The 23,190-nt window shown below is 43.4% G+C and overlaps 1 long non-coding RNA gene across 1 annotated transcript; it reads right to left on the bottom strand.

Annotated features, from left to right (window-relative positions):
* Window positions 1–1,311: 1,311 nt before the first annotated feature.
* Window positions 1,312–20,305, bottom strand: LOC142463828 (uncharacterized). Its single transcript, XR_012787514.1, has 4 exons — window positions 20,181–20,305; window positions 19,582–19,694; window positions 18,649–18,745; window positions 1,312–1,757 (listed from the first exon to the last, which is right to left on the bottom strand). It is a non-coding gene; the product is annotated as an uncharacterized LOC142463828 (long non-coding RNA).
* Between the last annotated feature and the right edge of the window lie 2,885 nt (window positions 20,306–23,190).

Raw genomic sequence — 23,190 nt, 5'->3', positions numbered from 1 at the left:
ATTGGTACAAGTGCAATAAAGCACAGAGGTGTTGCTTACAGTCAATAATATATCTACAGTATATGGTTTGTAATATTTACTGTCAATCTTGGCTGTTATCAAGCATTTAGGACTCTTGAATCTCTCACGCTCTGGCAACATTTAGCACTTATGGCCCAAGTCGCTCACTGTCTGCCTGAGCCAGCGGAGGTTTATTTTACATTTCTTCCACATTTGCGATCCAGTGTAAACTATTTTTTTTTTTAAATTCTTCTGACCACCGTGGTCACTGGGCGGGCTTCTAAATTCAGATTTGGTGTAAGTTTGGAACAACGTATTTGTTGGTCTTGTTAAATGCTGCTCGCTGAGTGGGCTCGGCCTAGATGACCGCTTCCTCTTGCTGACTTCTATGGGGCTTTCCGTGCAATCGGGCAGAATCGGCACTAGAGCAGCTTACAGAATAAGGGCCATTCAGAGAGACCACACTGGAGTTTGTTATTATAATAAGTGTGAAACCTCAGTAAGTTGCAGTATCTTATCCGGGAACTTTAGATATCTGCTGAGTTTATTATATAAAGTTGTTGTGTTCTGATTGGGTTAGCGCTGATTAAAACCAGTACTTAATGTAAACACATTTGAGATGAGAGGTAGCTTGTTTTTTATATCTGTATTCAATGCAGACTTTGGATCTTTGATCTCCCTTGTTTATTTGAGGACATGGAACAAACAAACTAGCGGACACTTTTATGAATGTGCTTAGCCGTATGCTTCTAAAGAACCATGTGAGGGGCATAACAGGGCCAATGGTAAAAGGTTACATTTTCCCTCACACTGTATATGCCAAGCACCTTCTCTCGCCACCATCAAATCTGAATACTCCTTCTAAAAGAAGCATTTCGATAGCCTGAGCCACTTCTTCCCTCCCCCGCAGAGGCACGAACGAACCATCGTGGTTAATCCGTGCCACCTACTGCACTCCTTCCCCTCTTGTCTGTCTAAGGTCCTTCATTAAACTGTGGATGTGACATTCTAAATGGTTGCCAAGCAGCCAGAGGATGCTCAGTGCCTTATTAGAACTCATTGAAGGTGGAGTTGGAAAATAAATATATATTTTTTAAATGCACTAAGTGTCTAATACACAACGAATTTTTTTTTTTTTTAAATGCAAGTCTTGCTGCTTTTGTGTCTGGAAAGTTAAACCGGAACTCTTCTCCAGAGTCCAGAACAGTCTAAAAGTTACCGTGACACTACAGATTATGAAATCATGATATATATTTTTAATACAAAATATATTAAAATATAGCGGTGCAAGATACTAACATTACAGGTGTTTTATATGCTGCTTCTGGCTGGGCGGGGGGGGGGGGACAACTGCTGCTTTGAAGCGTTAGCATGAATGACAGTGTGCCAGGAAACACCAAGCTCTTACCAGCGAGGCTGTTGGTGGACCATCCGCTGCTGAAACGGACAATGAAGCATTTGATTACTCCAGTCCATCTTAATGACTCATTTTGCTTATGTTGCTGATTAGTGATTGGATGGAATTAAACATGGTCATTTAACATCTTGACACCAACATGTCCGTTTACTTAGAAAGCGGGCGAGCTGCATTTTGCTGACCTCACATTGCCACATCAGAGTGCGCGTCGTTGCACCATGATAATTACATCCCTGACGGCGCAGTGTTGCTCTTTCACCCTTTCAGTGCCAGATAAGCAATGGATGTCTTGCCATTCAGCTTCCAGAAATGGGAGATATGCAAGTGGCAGATGTTGTTTCTGGAAAACGAAGTGTAAAATAGTTATTAATTAGTTTTTCTTTAATCCCCAAATGTTCTCACAAAAGCATGAATGATTAGGCATAAATGGGCATAAGCAGACGCGATGTGTGACATGGGCGCAGAGCTTAGCCCTGTGAACCGGAAATAAGTTTTTTAACCACTAATAAAATTAAAGTGCAGCAACATGCGCGCACACCACCCCTCCCGGTTGTACAGAAACACACAAACCACACCTCTTGGTTGTACAGAAACACACCACCCCTCCTGGTTGTACAGAAACACACACACACACACACACACCACCCCTCTTGGTTGTACAGAAACACCTGCACACCACCCCCCCCCCCCCCCCCTGATTGTACAGAAACACACACACACTACCCCTCCCGGTTGTACTGAAACACACACTACCCCTCCCGGTTGTACTGAAACACACACTACCCCTCCCGGTTGTACAGAAACACACACCACCCCTCTTGGTTGTACAGAAACACACACACACACACCACCCCTCCTGGTTGTACAGAAACACACATACACACACCACCCGTCCTGGTTGTACAGAAACACCCACACACCACCCCTCCTGGTTGTACAGAAACACACACACCACCCCTCCTGGTTGTACAGAAACACACACCACCCCTCCTGGTTGTACAGAAACACACACACCACCCCTCCCGGTTGTACAGAAACACACACACCACCCCTCCTGGTTTTACAGAAACACCCGCACACCACCCCTCTTGGTTGTACAGAAACACACCCGCACACCACCCCTCCTGGTTGTACAGAAACACACACACACACACCACCCCTCTTGGTTGTACAGATACACCCACACACCACCCCTCTTGGTTGTACAGAAACACACCCGCACACCACCCATCCCGGTTGTAAGTGTAAAGTGTTTGCAGCCTCTGTTCTATTTTTGGTGAGTTGGATTCTCAAGGTCTTTAAACTAATGAGAAACAAGAGGAGTGTGCTGTAGAGTCCCCTCCTGTCGCACTGTAAGGGGGCTGTTTCTTGGTCTCCTGAGGGCAGAAACCGCACCAGCTATAAATAAAAATCCAACTCGAAGCATTACCAAGACTTTAAAAATCGTCTCCCTCCCCACCGAGTATAATCTTTCTAATTACAGCAAAAATATTCAACCTGAAACCTCACATCGATTGTATCTAGTTTTATAAACCATCACCCTTGACACATTATATATATTTTTGTTTGTTTTTCACTTTCTTTCTTGGTGCATGTAAATATTTCATTTGGAAAGAGAAACCTATAGCATTTCACTTTTGACCCTGGTTTAATTGAAGACCGAGCCCATGCAATTTTAATAGCAGAGCGTGCTACTTAAACTAACACATCCAGCAGGATTTGCGGCTGTGTGCTTGATGACGGATTTACTTGGCAACACATGATAGTTTGAAGCCGTTGATATGTAAGAAAATAAGACCTTACAATACCCAAGCCGGAGAAACCTGTAGCCAGCAAGGACTGGGCAATGCAAACCCCCTACTAAAGGGTGTTTCAGGAAAGTGTTTGTCGTTCTATTTCATGTTGGATAAAATATATTTAATGAAGTTCAACTCCGTGGCGTAGGTAAATGAAATCAACAATCCTGGCTGCTCACAGGAGCTTAACGGCAACAAACGCGTCGGGTTTTATTCACGGAGGCATCGCAAGCAGCAAACCCGCTAACACGGCTGGGCAACTCCAGTCCAAGTGCCACCAACAGGTCAGGTTTTAATTATATCCCTGCTTCAGCACAGGTGGCTCAGTCAAGGATTGAGCCATCTGTGCTGAAGCAGGGATATTCATAAAACCTGACCTGTTGGTGGCCTTTGAGTACGGGAGTTGCTCCCTCCCTGCTTTAGGGCAAACAAAATGGCTGTTCACTGGTCTTGCGAACCAATGGGGAGCTGCCTAATGGACGGCTCAGTGCGAACACATTTTTTATTTATTTAACATTTAAGTGACAATTGCTCAATTGTTTTAAGCTCGTTACATCAAGAAAGAAACCCCACTTTAGGTTGCATCGTTTTACAGCTTAAGTTCCTTGCGCCGGTTAACAGTAGAGTTGGGCGAATTTTTATGGCACGGAGAATGTCGCGTTTTATAAATACTCAATCACTGTTCTTGCATTTGAGATAATGTAGCAAAAAGTGGTACACTGAATGATCATTTGCATGTCATTACCCATAATCCCTGACTGGTGGAAGCACTGTTTGCTAATACAGGGGTGCTCAACTCCAGTCCTCAAGCCCCCCCCACCCCCTCCCCCTCCAACAGGTCCGGTTTTTAGGATACCCCTGCTTCAGCACAGATAGTCTTTGGCTGAGCCACCTGTGGTGACGCTGGGTTATCCTGAACCTGACATGTTGGCGGGGGGGGGGGGGGGGGGGGCTTCAGGCTGTGCTAAGAGATAATGGGGAAAGGCAGGTTTGCAGACGTGTCTGAGATGTGAATATGCTCACACGCGGGATTATTATTATTTGCTGTTCATACAGTAATGTTCGGGTTTGAGGCGGCACTGCAACTACACAGAGGCTCCTTATAGTGGTGATATAAAGAATTGCACATATCCCAAACTGCTAAAACTTTCTGGTGCCCGATGACTCAGATGAATTGTTTCTTTGTGTGTTTCAAAAAGCATTTCTATGGCTGTTTTTATGCCAAACCCTCCATATGTATAGTTTATTCTTCGGATCAGATCTGCATTTGTGTTAAATAATGAGGGCATTGTTTATCCTGCACGATGCATTGGCAGGGTAAAATGCCAGCTATTTCTTTTACAGGATGTTGCATCTGGAGAAACAGCCTCACATGCTGAGCAGCTGTAGGCTCGGTTTCTAAAAGGTCAATCAAAACATTTAGACAACTCCTCCGACCATATCACAATCAACAGTTTCATCTCCTAATATTTACTCAGGTGCCGCTGGTGATATCCCATACGGAATTCGGATTTCCTTGTGTTTTGCGAACCTAAAAAGGGAGCCCTGTCCCTGTCTGTGACGATGCCAAAAGGCCCACAAGACATTGCAGAACAGGTTCCGGCAGCCAGGGGGTTAAAGAAGCAATCCATGCAATAGCCAATGGGTGTTTTTAAATTAAATACATCAGTCCTGTAGTATTGGATAATACTTCCTACATTAAATTTATATATATATATATATATATATATATATATATATATATATATATATATATATATATATATATATACACACACGTGTGTGTATATATACTCGAATGAATGCAAGAATAAATGCAAGAAGGAAAGGGGGGAGGGGAGAGGAAAGATTGTGTGTGTGTGTGTGTGTGTATATATTATATATATATACTTGCATTTATTCAATAGATTAATATTGGCACATTGTTGACTCTTTTCTCATACACTTTTTGTTTTACATCAGTATAGAGTAATTTAATAAATATTACATTATATATGAATAATGATAAAATAGGAGCACACATATACATTAATATAGTACACATTTATCAATTATTTATCCAAATTAATTCACTTATAAAATAAGTAATACTTTGAGACAAAAGTATTACAATATAATATATATATTATATTCATTTAATTATATTATATATTTATCATCAAATTGTTGCACATAAGCACTTTTTACACTTATTCACTTAGATTCGAAGTTGAGGGGCGTTGTCTGTATGATGCAGGCGTGTTGATTTGAGACACTTAGTGACCTGGGATACATTGCAGTCCGCACTCTCTCTCTTTTCTTTTCCAATGTATTACATTTTTTCTTTTTATATAGATAATATATTGACATGTAGATAGGTAGACTAGTCACCTTTTTTCATATGTCATCATATTCTATTGATACATTCCTGATTTTCACGTATATTCTAGTAATCATGCAATTAGCATTGATAGCATTCAGGCAAATACCTAATCCAGTTCTAGTTACCAATTAATAAATATATATATATATATATATATATATATATATATATATATATATATATATATATATATATATACAGTGGTTGACCTATCACCATAAAATCTACTCGCCACACAAAAAAAATCTACTCGCCACCTAGTACCAAACGTGTGCTGCTTGGGCCAATATTTACTCGCCCGGGGGTTAAATCCACTCGCCCGGGGCGAGCAAATGTATAGGTTTGTCGAACACTGTATATATATATATATATATATATATATATATATATATATATATATATATATATATATAGCAACTGGTAACTTTGTTTACCAGAGACTGCAGTGTCATACTATTATAGGAGCTGAGTATCTTCCTATTAATCCATCTTTTTGACATCTGTGTTTGGGTTTTACCAGAGGTCACTGAAGTACCTTTCAAATGATGTTTCTTTTTTGTCATTTCCTATATGTATAGTTTCATGCCTATAGGTCTTCTTTAGTTAGAGCCCCGCACACTGGTATAGCATGCCTATTAACTATTTTTTACCATATTCTATGTATTTTCTTTAAAGGTTTATTATTTATTTTCCTTTATTGTTTTTCTGTTTAGTATCTGTAATATACGAGCGGCCGGTTTTAGATCGTCATGGGTACTTTGTCCCCATGGTGGTCATGTCATCTTAGGTACTGATCATATTATGTTTGGGTTTTATATGGTAATTTAGTTTTCCTTGGGTCTGTCCTAATTCAATTTATTTTTTGTTTAGTCAGGCAGGTTTTCAGTCAGCTGTTTTTGTTTTTCATTATTTTTTGATTTAATAAATTATTATCATTACTTTGCATCATTTGTCTGAGTGCTCTTTAGAGGTTTCTTTCTCTGTGTTTTCATATTTACTTTACTCCTCAAGCACCGCCTAGCAGTTTAATTATTTTTCTGTAATTTCTTTTCAGTTATTTTTCTGGTAAAGATAGGTTTAGATAATGCACTTATTTGTTGGCTGTTGATGCAGTATTCATTTTTTTGTGTATGATATATATATATATATATATATATATAAATATATATATATATATATATATACACTTGGTATCCAGTAATATTGTTTCTGCCTAATAATTCCTTCTCTTTTCCAATTAGGTAATACTATTTATAGTCATTTTCAGTGATTCTTCATGACAGGATGTACAGTTGATCATTATTTAATATTATTTAGTACTGTATAGCAATTGTGATGTATACCGTTTAGCATGCATTCATTTTCAATATATTTGTTGTCCTCTTAAACAAGCCAGTTTTAATTTAACAATCAAACAATAGTCCTCTCTTGTTCATTAAATTATTCATTTGATAAAGATATTTACTTTGGTTGTTAATTTTATTTGCACATGTTTTAGATTTGTATTGTTTTTGTATACAACAATTTTTTCATATATATTGTTGTTAACATGTTTATGTATTTACTCAGGTCTTGAGCTGTTATTTATGCACTTTTATTAACTTTGTAGATTACGCATAATTAGTGGGCATATCAGTGAGAGTATTAATGTAAAAGATTGATATTAGTTATTAGAACATATACCATGCACATGAGGTTTTAGCTAGCACCTTTAAATTAGTGGATTTCTGGGTATGTATAGCAAGACGTATAACGAACGACCCCAAGAAATAGGGTCAAAAAAGCACCCCTGGTTGTGCACTCATTGCCTAGTAAATGGTATATGGCATAATACCCTATAATATGATTCTGCTATGTGGTGTACTATAGTCAGGAGAGGGTTAAAAATGAAAATAATAACATTTTAATACATCCAATTCATTAAACACTCAAATGTTAAAAACATAGATAGTTCTCATAGTGGAGTCAGAGGAACCCATAATAAGTGCAAGTGACTATTCCCAATTTAATAATAGGTATATGGTCCTCAGAAGCTGCAGACTTGTATCACCTTGATATCATATACAGTAGCGGTAGTAGTCACTGTGTGATAAAGTATAGTGACCATCTGATAGATGCATAATATATGGTGCATATCTCACCATTTTTATATTATTACAATATATTTCAGATTACTACGCTACGAGGGGCTCTGCGCTTTCTTTTCTCTCCCTGCTCCTATAGATGGCGATGCTTTGACATCCCCCTCCTTGGACCAGCTGCAGTTCCCCTGACTCCCAGAGGGAAGTTTGTATTTCCAATAAGATTATTTGGGGTATTACACTTTCACAATCACTGAAGTACACTGTGTTTAATAATTGCCTTATGGGCTATTGATTTAAGGTTTTTATCATCTCTCGCTATAGGTCTTATTGGACCATTATATTGCACAATATTACAGTGCACACATTGTGTGCGCTTTTGGCAGCTTTTGTTGAATAAGGATTTCTTTGAGTCTGACTGCCCATGATCTGACTATCGTCACTCTACAGCCTTTAAAACGATAGATTTTTCCCTTGTAGAGGGCCATCAGCCCCCAAATAAGCGATAGCTCCCCAATAAGCCCTCTTTCTAGATCAGCACAGACACAGGAAGGGGTTTGACCCGTCATAAAAACATTTGTTGTATTTTTAACACAATTTCTAACCAACGTTAACTGCTGAAGTACCAGATTGATTAAAATATTTAATATCCCTCGCCATTTTTATTACATGCAGCGTAAGCCGAATGTCTGGAAAACCATTTTATACTGTAGCAGTCTCTATGTAAAAAAAACGTAGTATTAATTGTGTCACTTTGTCACTCCCCATAACTTATTAACTAAGTTTTGTAACTATGTATTATTACAATTCACAAACTCTAAAAGCTGTTTCTTCTACTGCCATCTTGTGGGGAAACTAAATATCTTTGGAATTCATTATTGCATTTGGTGATTGTCCTTTTTAATACATTTATAGCTGTTTGTACAGCAAATTATAATTCCACGTGTGAGCACATTCACACGTCTCAGACAGGTCTGCAACCCTGCCTTGCCCCATTATCTAAATGCTTCCACTGCAGCAAAGGATTCTGGGTAATGACATGCAATTGAGCACAGTGTCACTTTTAGCTTCTTGTCCATTTTAACATGGACAGCCCCTATTTGTAAGAATTTAATCTAAACTATTCCAACTTTGTCGCTAACATCTGGAATTTAGATGTGTTTATGTGTATCTTTATATAGCTAATACTTGTGAGAGAAAGGGACCCCAATGGAGAGCACTCAAACCGATGCACAGAATACACAGAACAAAAGAAAAGTGTATGTGTTGATAGGTAATATGTACACGATAAAAAACATTTATTGGAGTCTTAACTCAATATTAAAATGAAGTAGGACGCTAAGTGCCCAAATAATTGAGACTCAATAGAGCCAAAAAAGCGCAGTGAAAGTAAAAAATACCAGGTCTCAAGTGTATAGTGTAGGCTGCTCCCCTTGATGATATGTGCAGGGTAGAGCCAGATGTAATCAGTGCCTCCTGGAGACTGTGTCCGTAAGTACTTGGTCACAGGTACAGCCACTTGTGGCTATTAATAGTGAGTGGTATATATGTGTATATCACGTCACCAGGTATATGCAGGTAGGTGGAACAGGTGAGTAATTACTATAGTAAGCTCCCAAGGGACAGACTAAAATCACCAGTCATAAGGTAATCTAGATCAGCAGGTCGCTGCTATAATCCCTGGGGGGTGCTAGCAAGTCAAGCCACCATGAGAGTGAAAAAATCACTCACACACACTCACTTGAATTATACCTTAATGCAGATATCTTGATGGATGTACCTGCTGTACACAAGTGACCATAAGTCCAGGTAGGTAGAAAAAATATTGTAGTACACAAGTAGTGTCTACATACACTCAGGAACAATAAAAACACGAGAGAAGCTGGTAGCATAAAAAGGCAGGCACCGTGCTTCTGCTCTGTGGCTGTATACACACTGGCTAATGCTTAGTGTTCTCACTAGTACATACACGGTTGCTGCTCTGTATAATCAAGTCTCAAGCTCAATGCTTTGAACAAACTCTCTGTTAGGGAGTTTGTATGGGTGCCGGGAGCGCGCCGATCACGAGCGATAGTCCCGCCCCTTTGACGTGATGACGTCACTGCAGTAAGTTTGTTCAAAGCAAAGCACATATCATCAAGGGGAGCAGCCTACACTATACACTTGAGACCTGGTATTTTTTACTTTCGCTGCGCTTTTTTGGCTCTATTGAGTCTCAATTATTTGGGCACTTAGCGTCCTACTTCATTTTAATATCGAGTTAAGACTCCAATAAATGTTTTTTATCGTGTACATATTACCTATCAACACATACACTTTTCTTTTGTTCTGTGTATTCTGTGCATCTGTTTGAGTGCTCTCCATTGGGGTCCCTTTCTCTCACAAGTATTAGTTCATATCTACCCCAGATAGAAGCACCACAGAACATATTCTTAGCTGTTGCAAGGGTACCCTCTCTCCCTTCCCCCACCCCCAGCCTTACCCTAGTATTAGCCTATCTTTATATAGCGCCCACTGTACTCAGAGCTTTACAAAAGAGGCTATACAGTACAAAAAAATAATACAATCAATGCAAATAAAATCAGACAATAGGGAAGAAAATCCCTGCCCCAGTGAGTTTACAATCTAAGGTGTTTGCCTATGTTGATCAATGTGAACCAATTTTCCCTCATGCAGCTCTGACAGAGGCGCAGGGATTGTTGGTGGGGATACCTTTTAGGGAATCAACATTGATGCTCTTTATTGATGAAATGATAATGTACAGGAATACAAACATGAAATACCCTTCTCTACTTGAGTGAATAAAGGAGAGGGTGCTACCTCTGGATTGGGCTTCCGTGGAAGCTTGTAAATAAGGAGATAGCATAGAGCAAAGACAATAATTTGGACGAGATGCACACCTTTAGGGATGTGTTCTCTCTATAGTGTACACAGAGCTTTCAAAACCTTACAGTGTTGGTGGGCGGACGTGTTGGCAGCAAAATGGGAACATCACAGCGAAGAGGAGATGACACAGGAGGAGTGTTGGCAGTAATGGGATGTGCATTGTATTCCTGTGCAAAGTTGAGTTAAAATACTAGTAATTTTTCGAAAAGTGGTTAATTAAGTGCTTTACTGAAGCAACAGAACCAGCAGACTTCTATACGGAGAGTCCTGATATATGGCGGCCTCATGAACCTCTATATATATCGACGGAGTGATTTAAATGTATATTTGTGCTAGAAGTTAAAAATATAAATAAAGCACTCTTACCTCACAAATGTTGGGTCTTAATTATTCTACTTTTAAGTTTTTACATGGGATGCACAATTAAAATGGCAAAATCTTATTTTTGTGCACACGGTCTGGAAACATATTACTTTTAAAAATGTAAATCGTGGTTTCTGAGACCATGGGTGCAGTGGCTCTGTGATGGGTGGAGATCATTAACAGAACCCTCCCGGTGGGGGAGATGCTGGTAGCCTTGAAAAAGGTGTTGGTATGTCCTCTGTTGAAGAAAGTCGGTCTAGATGTTGATGTACTCACCAACTATCGTCCAATCTCCAACCTTCCCATGGTAGGGAAGTATTGGAGAGGGTAGTTTTCACCCAGCTGGAAGATTGTCTGAAAAGGGCCGGCTTCTTTGATCCCACGCAGTCTGGCTTTAGAGCCAGTAATGGAACTGAGTTGTCCCTGGTCTATGTGGCGAATATTTTATTGATGGCCATGGACAAGGGCTGCATTTCTGCCCCTGTCATGTTGGACCCCTCAGCGGCCTTCGACATGATTGATAATGGGCTGCTGCTGCACCGCCTGAGGTACTTAGCTTGTATCGGTGGAACTACACTACATGGGTTGCCTTGTTCCTGCAAGGCCGGACCCAGCAGGTGGCTATGGGGTCCCATATGTGACCGGTGGGGCTGCTCACTTTGGAGTCCCTCAAGGGTGTGTGTCACCATTACTGATCAACGTCTATGTAAGACCTTTGGGCGAGATCATCCGGAAGCATGGTCTGAAGTATGCTGATGACACCCAGATCTATGTTTCTTTCCAAGATAGCCCTGTTAAATTTACGGCTTGCTTAGACGAGGTAACGGCATGGATGGAGATGAATTGGCTGAAGCTCAACTTGGGACAAGATGGAACTAATGATTATTGGTTTGGCAGGACGAGTATGGGACAGGGAGAGCTGCCCCTAATTAATAGTATACAGCCGCTGCCCATGTCCCCTTTTCGTAACCTCTGCATCCTCTTTGACCAGAGCCCAAGTGGCTGCAGTTGTTAGTACCGGGTTTTTCTATCTGAGGCAGCTTCGGAGCTTGCGTCCACTCATGCCATCTATGAACATTGAGTCACACTGGTCCATGCCTTTGTGTCGATGCGGTTGGGCTATGGGAATGCCTTATATACAAGAGTACCGGTGTGCCTGATGCGGAGGCTCCAGCTTGTGCAGGACGCTGCACACTGAGATGTGTTTCTCGCTTTGAGCGTATCACTCCCATCTCACGCGATCTGCACCGGCACACAGTAATCTTGTGGGTTCGGTTCAAGTTGACCGTTATGGCTTTTAAAATCTTGCAACGCCAAGGACCTGCCTACCTGCAGTGTCGTTTAATGCCCCAAATGGATACTAGATATGATCTCAGGTCCCTAGGGGGGGGGATCTGCCTCTCCGTGCCAAGGGTACTGCACCCTATGCTGGGTGGACGGCCTTCTCGTGTGCAGCATCAGAGGTCTGGAACTCGCAACCGCCAGAGCGCAGGTGTAGATCAACTTCACCACTGTGTCAGGCTCGGTGTAAGATGTATTTCTTCCTTCTGGCTTTTCTTGTCTAGCAAAATTAATTGCATATCATTTTAGTTTGTTCTTAAATTGACTAAAGTATTGTGGTGCCCCCTTAAGTGGAGACATGCTTTTACTTAAAAAAAGAAATGATGATAAATGATGATGCGTAGTGTGTACAGATTGTTTGCTATCTGCATTTTGGGTAGGAAGCGGCCCGCAGAGCTACGGTAGGGGTATATGATCACCAACCGGAGCCAGGGGACAGAGTCCTGTTAGAGTAGTCGTAATCCAGGCAGAGGTCAAGGCAGGTGGCACAGGAGCAGTGGTCGGGGTCACAGGCTGGGGATGGCACCAGGGAATCCAAAGGAATAGGGAAGGCTCACGAACACAAGGGGGCCAGGAACACATGGAGCATACCATGCTCAGGCAGGGGCTGGGAGTCACTGGCTGCTATTTAAGCCCTGGAATAGGTGCAACCAATTACCAAGTCCAGGAAGAGATTTGCCAGGAACCAAGATGTCCACAACAGCCATGTACGGGCAAGTTCCAGCAAAACCCTGGACTGGAACCCTTACAGTATACCCATTTTCAGGAGAGCCTTCTAGTCGATCAGAACCTGGCTAGCTCGGTGATGTTGGCAACTTCGAATTATTGTGGAGACGTCTCGGACGGGTAGTAGACCTTTGGCAAGACTGTGTTAGCGAGTAGAAAAAAAGGGGGGTCCTCCGGCGCGTTACTCTGCTTGTGGCTCCACGGCGTTTAAGGCATATAAGTGAGGGAGAGAAGAGAGGGGACCACAGTAAGGGACCAATACAGTGATTATACTCAACTCTTCGTTTGATTGGGGAGGGAGGGGGGGAGTAGGGGTGTTGGGAGATCAATGGAGATTGAAAGATACTGCTAAATGAAGGAGACACACTTACATCAAAATGTCTAATATCTTGAATTCTTCTACTCTTCTCCTTATATAGCTGTGTGTTGTTGAGGGTGAGGAAAAACCTCCTGGTATCCTCCTTAGCAAAAAATAAAGGGAAAAAATAGTGCAATAAAATTTATTAACAGTGGAAAAAAAGAGATTGAACACTTACAAGCGGCCGATAATTTCAGGCATAGAGAGGAGATGCTGCCAGACTCCACAACGGATCCCTTCCTGGGTTGGGCTGCTTTGTCCTGGCTGTTTCCCTGTTGGCAGATGATTGCTGTGTTGATCTTCACTTCGGGTGGCTGGGATTGAGAGTTACCAGAAGCCCGTGCACAGGCTATGTCCTCCTCAAAACGGCCTGTCCCTCAGCATACACAGATTTCAGCTCCCTGCTCCGGTGCGCATGCGCAGATGGCGGGATCGCCGAGCCAAATAGTACAGGGGAGTCAAGTCCTCACTACGGTGGCTTGTAATGGCCAAAAAACGTCAAACGCGTTTCGCCAATGCTTCCTCAGTGACGTGTTAGCGAGTACCATCTCTGAGCCAGAACGCAGTGGTACTGCAAGTTTTGATATGTAGAATGCCTCATAGGGAGACTCGGGTAACATCACAGGCATCGTCAACACAAAGGCCAAGACTTGCTGCTCAGCCGTTTCCGTATACATAGATACCAGTCCATGATGAGAGTCAGAATACTTGGACATGCAAAGTGGTAGCACAACTGGAGACTCAGGTACAGGCTGTATAAGCCAATCAGAAGACCGCAAGATGGATGTAAATTTCTCTGCAATAGTCCCAAAGTACGGAGTTTGAAGCACAGACGGTCGGAATCAGAAGGAAAACGTTCTGGTGGAGTAATTATATTACTCTGAACAGCATGTAGAAGTTCATGAGAATTTTCTGCCACAGATTGAATCCGGTCATAGGACAACATGGACAGTGACTGAGGGGACCCAATGAAAGGCACAGATACAATCCTCTTGTCAAGGTCCAGTCTAGTCACACATACAGTAGCAACTTATCTGTGACAGATGATGTGACAAAGTAGCTCTCTGCCATTGGATCGGCCGACAATAGGAGGCCAGCACCCTGGGCAGGTGGACATCAGAATGCATCAACACAGATGCCAGGGAATCCGTGAGCAGCAAACCTGTCTTGGACGTGGGAGCCTTGGAACCTGCTGTAGATACATCAGGCTCTGCAATAGAATCAATGTACAGGAAACGTGTCTCTGCCGTGGGGGCCACAGAATCCACAGAGGAAGCATCAGATACTGAAGGGGAACATCAAGCGCTGAAGGGAAATCCAAGAGAGGTGTGTTTATCTTTGAAGTGGGCACCATAAAATCAGGAAAGGGCACATCAGGAGCTGCGCAGGAATCGGTGAGCAATACGTCCGTCTTTAAAGTGGGAGCCTGAGTCACTAAGGATTATATCAGGTACTGCAGGAAAATCAGCAAGACATAAACTTGTCTTTGGAGTGGGAGTCCCAGACTCATGAAGGGTTACATAAGGTACTCTAGAGAAACCAGTGAGAGGAAAACTAGTCTTTGATGTAGGAATCTTAGTCAATAATACGGTACAGTAGGTACCTTAGACATGGCAGAAAAATCAGTGATACTTAAACTGGTCTTTGAAACGGGAGTCCCACAGTCATCAATGGTTATAACAGGCACTTCAGGGGAATCAGTGAAAGATATGCTTGTCTCTGAAGTGGGTGTCTGAGAATCAGCAGCGGTTATACTACGTACTGCAGAGGGATCAGAGAAATATACGCTTGTCTCTGAAGTGGGAGTCTGAGAATCAACAATAGGTATACCAAATACTGTGGGGAACGTTAATGCAAGAGCCTTAGAATCAAAGATATAGGTATCAAACATTGCAGGGAACCCAGCAGTAGGGGAACTTGTCTTAGAGGATTCAGAAATAAGTATATTTAACCATGTGGGAACATGAGTGAAAGGTAAAGCTGTCTTGAAAGCAGGAACCTTAGAATCAGTCAGACGGACCTCAGACATGGCAGGGGGATCAGAGAAAGGGATCGATCGGCGCAGATCCTGTTTCCCGGGGCATACAATATGGCCGCTTTTTTTTAAAAGTGGAAGTGCTGTGGCTTCCTAAATGATTTCTCTGGTGACCCAAGGAAGCTTTATATATGAAAACTCCATTAATAAAGGCATACAGCGTCAAAACAAGTACTATCTAATACTACACAACTGGTTTATAAACAAAAACATAGGATTTTGAATGAAATGCTACTTTAAAACATTTTGGAATGTTTCTGTCCTATACTTATTAATTAGCTCTTTTTCCATCTTTAGTTAACTGTATCCATCGTGCGCCGTTTGTATTATGTTCGACACACACAACCACACGCACTTTTTACTATGGGGCACCAACAGAAGAATCTTCGATGCGCGTCATATACTCCTGAGTGACGCGCAAAAGTGTTCGACTCCAGCACAGTTCGCGCCAATCTATATCGCGAATTATATGATTTGACGTGCACATGACAAGAACATTGGCTGGATACATAGACACAGTGCCAGATTATAGAATGTCTGCGTCATGTTGGCGCCAAAAGAGTTATGTGGGCCTGGTGCTTTTGTTCTGCATGATGGGAACGCTCCTAGTGTAAGATAATGGCAGCTGAATGTGATGCTCTCTACAGGTTGGTCACAGTGTCACACTAGAGAACAGTTCATTAGCTCAGCATAAGGTGAAGCGGTGACATTTTTCAATTATTCCGAGTGTGACGGTGAGAACACTTTGACATTGTTAAGCCATCTGTGGAAATGAACTGTGACATTTGAAAGCACCGGCCACCTTTTCCACCCGATCGCTGTTATTTATTGTTTTTTTTGGTTGCAGCAACTTTGTAACCTCTTCACTCCTAGAACGGCTAGCGCGTCGGCGCGTGTGCCTGAACGCGTGGCGTGCTGCAGACGGATCGCAGTACGGGACGCTGCTGGTGATTACCCGTGTCCTCCGGGGCTGCTGCCGGATACCTGATCTGCCGCGATGGTCAGGACAAGAGGTGAAGGAGGTCTGGTCAGTCCGGGGAGCTGGCATTCGGTGACGGAGGAGAGCAGCCTTACACAGCGGGAGGAAATACTCCGTTACCAGGCAAATATATCACTCTTATTTGTGTGAGTGCAACCTGTTTATAGTGTCTCTTAATTGTAAAAAACTAAATAATTTAATGCGGGTTTGTGCCTATCTTTTGTTTTTGAAGTTATACTGATGAAGAGGAAAGGTCACCCTATATTTGGGCAGCAAAACTTTCATGACAAGAGACTGATTACAATATAATAATTATTATTATTACTGTGACGATAGCTTTGTAACAGGCTATTAATAATACACACAAAAATATATCTGGGTTGAACTGAACGAGGCTTAGATATGATAAAATATAATTTATTCCTTGAAAAAGGTGAACACAACAAGATATACAAATAACAAACAAAATATAGCACTTACTGAAAGGTTTGGACAAGAAAGCCATCAGGATACAGGATGGGCCATTTCTTCCATAATTCAGGTTCAGATGTAGACATCACGACAATACATGAAGATCATGAAGACCATGCATGAAGACATTTGAGTAAGGGGCAAGGGGGGACTCTGACGTATATACCATTTCAACCCTTTACTCTCAACCCTTGGCGCCGAGTTGACTAGAAAAATCTCTTTGAAGTAGATTTTGGCTTCCCCTGTAAGTGTGAAGTACCACACTTAAAAACACTCAGCTCTTTTGTTCCTGCCCCTAGTATAAACAATCAGGGCAGTTACCTTTTGATCACTCTTGATCACAGGGCTATGCTAATTCTTTCAGGATGCCCTTCCTGCCCTATTAGCATAGCAAATGGGGTCTGCATTTTCAGAGCAGATCCAAAATCACATATATACTTTAATATCTTCACATATTAATAAGTTCCGTTCTGGTGGGTCCAGTGGGTCGAAATCTGCCAGTTATTAAAGCCTACATATTGGCCAAATTACAACTCTCTGGGACCTCCAGAACCGGAGATACAGAAGTGTACTTGAATACATTTTTTAAAATACAGGATTCGTCCCTTTAAAAATGAATCTCTGCTTTTCACTAAATCCCCATTGAAATCAATGGGGTCCGCCGCCATAGCATTGAATGGCGGGCTCCACCGTTGCCGTCAATTGGATTTCCCGCCATAGGCTTTCAATGGGGAAGCGCCGCCATTGGAGCCTATGGAAAAACACAAATCTTAACATTCGTCCACACTCCGTCTGGTTGGTCGGAGGGGGCTGAGAAGGGTCATGCATTAAAGCCGGAACCTGGGCTACATGCCACCCAAATCCCATCCCCCTGGTCATTCCAGAACCGGAGATATGGACTTACATTTTTCATAATTTTACACTTAGTCGTTTTTACGCCACACGGCTTTTCCCCATTGGAATCAATGGCCGTGTCGCCATAGACAATGCATGGCGCACGCCGCCATTAGATTCAATGGGAACGCCGCTCTGCCATTGAAGTCAATGGCGCAACCCTCCTTCTCCGCTCGACCCCTTACGGGGGTCTCTCATTCCTGGACCCGGTGTGGATTGTGTGTGGGGGTTCCTAGGAGCTAGGGACAAAAAGAACTTTATTCCCAGGGGCCCTAGAACTTAAGATTCCCACGCCAATTGTCTTTGAACTTGACCAAAGTGATTAAACTCTTTTCAAAGACATTGTATCCGCTTTTGCGGTCTGCGGTTTGGATGGCTGCCAACCTGTTCCTCGAGGCCGGCGTTGAGGAATCTCCATTGAAGTCAATGAGCCCATTGACTTACAATGGGAAACCGCCGCTCCTCCTCTCGGACGCCACCTGCTGGTCGTCGCTGGAAAACAGGTCCAAAACCGCTACTTCTGCCATTAGAAAGCATGGAGGCTCAATGGCGACCTATGGACGGCTGCAAAATGGAGCCTGAAAAGGCGGGAAAAGGGAACAAAGGGCTATAATCACTAAAGTAACATTAACCTCTTCCCTCCCGCATCAACCCTAGTGTAGGTGTGAGTGCAAACACCAGGATAACACAATACAGTTATACAGGGGAATAAACATTTGGATACTGAAGCAAGGTAAAAAAAACACATGGCTGGACCTCAGTCCAGTTAACCCCTTGCTTCCCAGGTAAGAGTAGAGGGTGGCCAAATGGGGTGTAACCCCTTTAATCCCGGGCCAAACCCTCTCTATCATGACAATTACTAACTGTTCTTTAATATTTATTATACATTAGTGGTCTGAATTAGTAACTGATTATTCAATATATTTAATACCTACTCACTAAGGGATAGAAATACTGCGGTTTGGTATTTTCTTTGATTCTTTTATATCTTGCAGGATTCTATCCAGGAAATAAATTCTCAGAGTGTACAAATAATCTAAAAGAAAAATGTAAAATAAGTAGAATTATTTATATAGTGCACTTTAACTAATATTTTATCTCAGAGAGTCGTTTGTGCAAGGGATGTCTGTTAAAGATGATGTGTGTGCATGTGTGTATATATATAGTGATAAATTGGGACTCAGACAAGCTTGGGTACTAGAATTGTGTATCCACCTGCAGGAGGCAATATCTTAATAGTAACCATAAACTTAATAACCCCCCAATCACTTTATAGCAGATACACACTTTATACAGATATATACACTTTATACAGATATAGCTGTGAATACACCTGAGATACCTTGGGAAGTAACCCAATACATAATGCCAGGTATCTCTCCACATGTTATATGAGGGGCTTGGGACGGTATATAAGTCAATGGGTACTTACTGAAATAATCCTCTCTCGGATGTTTGCTTATCATTAGCACTAACAGCCGTTCTAACGAAGGCCGTGCTCCTTCCAGGAGATAACATAATTCGGCGCTAGTGATCATGTGATCGCTTCCTGGTAGCGCTGACCAGGAAGGGAGGGTCCTGTAGAGCGCTGCCTAGAAAATGGGAAGAACGCCATGATGTACAGCCACCAAGAGGTCAGGACTCAGGAGGGCCACCACCAGGTCACGTTTTCAGTATGTCCCTGCTTCAACACAGGTGGCTCAATCAGTGGCTCAGTCTTTGACTGATTCTTTGGCTAAGCCAGTGATTGAGCCACCTGTGCTGAAGCAGGTATATCCTGAAAACCTGACCTGTTGGTGGTCTTGGAGGACTGGAGTGGCCCACCCCTGATGAAGAGCGTACGTCACAAAGGCACTGACAAAGTGAAGTTACCTGAGCTTTGTAGTTTTGGCCCAAAGAGCCCCAAAAAATCCATCTCTAGAAACACAAGTTCGATCCACACTCACGTGTTAGACGAAATTCTTTGCCCCATATTGGTTCCAGTTCTTTCATTTGTAATAGACAGGATTTGGATTACGGAAGAGTCGAGAAATGTCAGGCATTAGTGAGTCATTCTGGGAGTGTCAGTACGAACATTTAAGTAATAAGCACATTATAACAATGATATTTAAGTGACAAGCACATTATAGCAAGGATATGTAAGTAATAAGCACATAATAACAAGGATATTTAAGTGACAAGCACATTATTACAGACGTTAGCAAATTTCAGGCATCAAACCCCCCCTCCTCCCTCCCCCCCTCCCCCGCCCCCCCCCCCCCCCCCCCAAGGGAAACTTAGTGCAATTTTGGGGCACACACATTGTATCAAAGAGAAAACCATATTGTTTTCAATGGGATTTTGCTTTGTGAATACACCGGGACGCGTTTTTTACTCTTGCTTTGATACATATGAGCCCAAAACAGATATGTGTGTACTTGCCATAAAGTTCACACCTCTTCTTCCTGTGCGTAAACATCGCCCCTTCTTACCAGACTGTGGGCTCGTACAAGGCATTCTCCCTGGGCAACGAAACACTGAGAATGTTCCGTGGAACATGTCATTCACTGGGAACAGCACGGCTGAGGGTCCGGTTTTGGGTAATTTAGCAGCAAGCAGATTTGAAACAATTAATGAGCCAGAGTGAGTTCCAAAATCATTACGCTTTAATGGGGACAATGCTGCACCTTCTAGGGCAATAAAACGCACGTGTGCTTCTTATATGGCCCAGGCTTATCATGGCGTTCGGTAGCTACATTAACTTTGAAGGTTGACTAACCAAGGTCATATACATTTAAAGAGGCAAACCAAGCGCTTTTTTGTAACCCTTATTTTTATTTTTTTACACAGGATTGAAGCGGGGGGGGGGGGGGGGGGCTCCGGAGCTGTACCCCAGTAATTTCAGCTGCAGGCACCCCCTGCTTCCAGGGATACTTACCTTCATAGGGAGTACCGGCAGCCTCCCCGGTTAGGTAGCAGGGTTCACATTATGGCCAATAGGAAGCCGTGATGTCATCCGGTGCGGTTTCCTATTGGCCCACGTGATGCGGTAGCTTTAAAAAGCAGAGAGATACTGGCACCCCCTTCTGAGGTAAGTATCTATGGAAGCAGGGGGTCTACAGAGGTGAAATTAATGGCGTTCTGCGCCAGAGACCCCATGCTCCAATCCTGTGTAAAATAAAATGTAATTTTTTTTTTTTTTTTTTTAAAGGCGCTTGGATTACCTATTTTAGCAGATCAACCCAACATATAAAGCAGTAACATGTTGGAAAGCAAAGTAAATTGCAGCTAAGATAACGCCACACAAACACGTGACACTCATAACTGTCCTTAGTGAGAAGAACCCAAAAGGTTTAATGCTCCGATCCTCCATTACAATAAGGACCCCAACACCGTAATAAACGAGACAGCTCATTAGGTTAGAAGACAAAGGTCACAGATTTATTTTTAACCACATGTTAAAAACCCAAAAACTGCCCTAATGTGTGAGGCCCGTTGCCTCAATGCGGCAAAACAGGGGGGGGAGCCTTTTCACCCACCCCTCCCATATCGAAGGCGTAGATCTTAGTCCGCCACCTTTCGGCTGCGCTCCCTCCCCGCCCCCTAGCTGCCCAGGATGCTTTCGCTCACAGTCCCCCTTTTCATGGCAGCACAGACCCAGCCGTTTCGGACGGCATCCTGCTTTCCCCACGCTTAGATTGGGCATAGCAGGCCCGACGGCACCACCGCTGCCCCCAGTCTATCAATCCCTAGTTTGGGCTCTACCCGCGCCCTCCGGCACAGCAGGCACCCGCACCTTTGCCTGTCCTTAGCATCACCGCTGAGCATGGCTGACGCGGAAGTTCTGCCGCTGTGGACTGGTAAAGCTAGGGCTGACACTCCCCCCTAAACTGTGACCTTTTCCCCCGCTTCTTCCTGCAAGATCCCTTTGATATTCGCAAGGAATGTATCCAGCCCCATGTCCGACAAATGCACCCCGTCTTGCCTGCGCCAACTTCCGTCTCTTGTATTAATCTCCCCGTTCTTGAGTACTATTCCACTGCAAGCAAGGATGAGCCTGCCCATGGCTGTGCTTATGCTCTTTCTGGATTTGCCCACGCCCACCCAGTTTGTTATCCCCCTCCATGTCATTCATGGGATGATTTCCAGCCAGAAGATTACTACCCTCCTCCACAGGGCCTTTAAATGGGCGCAGTCTGGTTGCCACTGATAAATCAGTTCCAATTATTTGCTTTGCGGTAGATCATTCCCAACCAGGTGCCACAGAGTGATGCCCGGTCTTGCCTTGAAATCGGTTAGGGCCTATGCCAGGGCTGGGAGCAGGTCATCCCAGCACATACCTCTGTTCCCCAGCCATCGCAGATACATCCTCTCTTTTCCTAGGCCCTGGTGTGGGCCCAGATCTTGCTTCCTCACCCTGTCCTATGCCTAATAAACCAATGAGTGGCCCACTATCCACACTTCCTGGGTTTTACCGCTTGCACCTGGTAGAAGACATAACAGTGTCACAGATTTGAGGGCCCTTTGGCTCTGATGTAAGACCTATACGTGTTGGACTTTCGCCTCCCCAGCTTTTTGATTTGCTCTACCATGGAGCCCTCTTCCGGAGCAGCTGCTGTCACTGCCCCAATCCTAAATGAATGCATCCCAAATACCTTGGGGTCCATACCCCCACCCTGATCTGTTTTGGACCTGTGTATTTTTCACGTGATCGGCATTTGGTTGAGGACTACGTTCGCATGCAACAAACACTGAATTAGCGCTCGTTGTTTCGAAGCCGCCACCAGCTCGCCGACTCAGAAGGTGCCAAAAAATGCCTGCTGTCTGTCCAACGTTATTGCTTCCCTTCGATCTGCCTTTCCAGTTTCCCCCCTATCCCAGCCTACCAGGATTCTCCTGACTATGAGATCTTTGGTGATGCCTTTGAGGCTGTGTAGTTTTAGAAAAAATGGCCCACCCCGCCAGCATGTGTCCTGCCCCGGTGTGCGTTTCCCTGACGCGTTTCTGGGCTTGCAGGAACCTCCGGAGCAGTATGCTGCCACCTCTCTTCAAGACGCTTTTCTGAACAAGAGCGATGATTGCCAAGTGCCCAGGTAGGATTTCCAGATACGGGGGGAGGGGTTGGCGACTTTTGTACCAGGTCCATCAGTCCGATATCCCTACCTGGTTCCATGGCAGGAACTCTCTGTCCTCCTAGTCCAGCGTTCCCCCTTTTGTAAACCCCTCTAAACCCTCCCCAAGACCCACTGACGGTGGGCGTGGAGGGCGTCCCCAGCCCTTAGCCTGCCTCCCCTCTTCCCTCCCACGGCCAGCCCCCACCAGCCGGTCCGGCCGTTACAGCCCTTATGGAGCCGATGGACTCATGCTGGCACCTCTGGCTGACCTGTTTCTTAACACAAGTGGTTGTGTTGCTAGCCTGCGGAACAGCAGTTTTTATTGTTTTGCTGACGTACGACCTCGTTTCAATATTACATCCGTGTGTTTGATGATGTTGTCCCTTAA

Source organism: Ascaphus truei, chromosome 12, assembly GCF_040206685.1.
Source record: "Ascaphus truei isolate aAscTru1 chromosome 12, aAscTru1.hap1, whole genome shotgun sequence".
NCBI classification, from domain to species: Eukaryota; Metazoa; Chordata; class Amphibia; order Anura; family Ascaphidae; genus Ascaphus; species Ascaphus truei.
The sequence above is the reverse complement of the archived record's forward strand: the minus strand, read 5'-3'. Positions and strand labels throughout refer to the sequence as shown.